Source organism: Daktulosphaira vitifoliae, unplaced genomic scaffold, assembly GCF_025091365.1.
Source record: "Daktulosphaira vitifoliae isolate Bord-2020 unplaced genomic scaffold, ASM2509136v1 Scaffold_2, whole genome shotgun sequence".
NCBI lineage: Eukaryota > Metazoa > Arthropoda > Insecta > Hemiptera > Phylloxeridae > Daktulosphaira > Daktulosphaira vitifoliae.
Window position 1 is genome coordinate 29,737,714 of NW_026099573.1, and position 885 is coordinate 29,738,598.

Below are 885 nucleotides of genomic sequence, written 5' to 3' on the forward strand. Positions count from 1 at the left end.
TGCTTTATAGTCTGATACAAATAGACTATAAAGCATTTCTTAAATAATCGGTACAGTGGAAAAATAGTAGTAATATTTCTGTAAATTTAGTTTACCTATTTAGTTATTCCTCATGATAATAATATTTTTTTTAATTTACTGTATTAATGATTAAAATTAATAATTAATACTGGTCAATATCATTTCATTGTGATTTTAATTACAGTATCAATACGTAAAATCTATTCGGATAAGTTTAATTTGAATTTACACTGAAATCTTACTAAGTGTCAAATAAACTACTAATTATACAACATGTTCAGTAAGTAAGGAACACATATCAGTTGTTACAAACAATGAGAACAATAGAAACCCGTTTCCTTACTTAATGAACACTCTATATATTTAAATTTAATTATTTACAAGATATTAATAATAGGTAATTTATAGGCTTTGGTAATTTTGAAAATAATACTTATAAATATACATATAATAATTATAAATTATAAGACTAAATTCTTATAATGTAATTTATAGTGAAGTTTAATTTCACATACAATACTCACCGATCATATGGTGTAAGTCTAATCACATTAAACAGTGCAAAGTAGANCATATTATACATACATTTATAGTGAAGTTTAATTTCACATACAATACTCACCGATCATATGGTGTAAGTCTAATCACATTAAACAGTGCAAAGTAGAGATATTTTCAAGTACTTTCACTTTAAAAATGTTATAATATAGCGTGTAACTTGNGAGATATTTTCAAGTACTTTCACTTTAAAAATGTTATAATATAGCGTGTAACTTGTAAGCCAAATATACACAAATAAAAACCGGCAAATAATTAATAGTAGCAGACGTCCTTTTACTTTCACTGGTTTGTATATTGCAATGA